Source organism: Elaeis guineensis, chromosome 4, assembly GCF_000442705.2.
Source record: "Elaeis guineensis isolate ETL-2024a chromosome 4, EG11, whole genome shotgun sequence".
Classification (NCBI taxonomy): domain Eukaryota; kingdom Viridiplantae; phylum Streptophyta; class Magnoliopsida; order Arecales; family Arecaceae; genus Elaeis; species Elaeis guineensis.
The window spans coordinates 136,451,984-136,453,526 of NC_025996.2; the positions used below are offsets into that span (position 1 = coordinate 136,451,984).

The window sequence follows — 1,543 nt, forward strand, 5'->3', positions numbered from 1 at the left end:
TACATTGGCTGGTCTCTGTAATTCTAAGGCTTCCAATCTACGTGTTAAGGTTGCAATCTTGGCCTCTGATGCTAGGGTTGGTTGAATTTGATGCATTCCTCCTCTTGAAGGTATAGCTTTATCAGGTTCCCTAGTTGTTTCCCACTGTAAATTTTTCTCGGCTAAGTCTTCTAAGAATTGCCAAGCTTCAGTAGTTTCTTTGTCCATAAATTGGGCTTGGCACATGGACTCTAGCATGGTTCTTGAGTTTGAATCTAACCCCTCATAGATGATCTGGCATAGTCTCCAAGTTTTTATTTCATGGTGTGGGCATTGGGTCAAAAGATTCTTGAACCGATCAAAGTACTTCCAAAATGATTCACCAGCTAGTTGGTAAAATTGATTTATTTCATTCCTAATCCTAGCTGTTTTATGATGGGGGAAATACTTTTTCAAAAATATTCTCACAAAGCCCTCCCAGGTAGTGACAGAATGGTTTGGCAAACTATAAAGCCACTTCTTAGCATTATCCTTAAAGGCAAAGTTGATTAATCTAAGTTTAACCTCATCCTCTGTTAATTGCAGTTTCATGGTTGCACATACCTCCTCAAATTCTCTAATAAATATATAAGCATCCTCTAATCCTGTGAATTTTGGAAGCATATTTATGATTTGAGGTTTGATTTCAAAATTATTAGCTGTGGGTTGTGGCAACCTGATACAAGATGGTTGGATGGAGCCAACTGGATAACACAAATCCTTAAGGGTCATGGGTTGGATTGGTTCAGCCATTGGAATAACAGGAATTGACTCAATTCTAACTAGACGACCCGACACTCTTCTCCACACACGAGGTGTATGGTTCTCGATGTTTATACAATTTTTTTTTATAAAATTTTTATGTATAAGAAAAAGAAGAAAAGAGAAAAAGTTCTAAAGAAAAGATCCTAAGGAGTCTTAAATCTAAAGAAAAGTAACCAAATTAATTTAAATTTTAATAATTTTTTTTTTCAAACAAGTGAAACAATAAATTAAACTCAATCTATCCTAGGGTTAACCTAAATCTAGACAGCTCCTAACTATTCCAAGATGACTCTTCAAGCCTTCCAAGTGGAGATTGATCAACTAGTTAGCCAGGTAAGTATAAGAGGTGGGAGGTTCACTCATCGTTGCCTTTCTAGACACCAAACGAGTTGGCCAGGCCAGCAACTGAACCAATTTAACAAACCATCCTTAGGGACTTGCCTAGACACCAACTAATCAAACAACTCAAACTTGGTAGAACTCTTAGAGTTCCTTATCCTATTGAGCTCGAATTCTTTAAGGTTGACGTCTAATTGATTTTAAGATTAAAGGTCTAGGTAATGCAATATGATGGAGATGGTTTTTGGGCTAAGGAAGGGTAATGAAATCCCCACCTTATCTTGTTAATGGGTTGATGCCCTTAGATTAATTATGAAAATGCAAATGCAAATAAACAAGATGACCAAGAATGTAAAAGATTTTAATTTAATTTTTTTTTTTATTTTGATATTTTACTTCACGATTATGAAATATCTTTTGT

At 35.6% G+C, this 1,543-nt stretch overlaps 1 non-coding gene across 1 annotated transcript; it reads left to right on the forward strand.

The window, feature by feature from the left end:
- Nucleotides 1-295: 295 nt before the first annotated feature.
- Nucleotides 296-402, forward strand: LOC140857661 (small nucleolar RNA R71). Its single transcript, XR_012141155.1, has one exon. It is a non-coding gene; the product is annotated as a small nucleolar RNA R71 (small nucleolar RNA).
- Nucleotides 403-1,543: the final 1,141 nt, after the last annotated feature.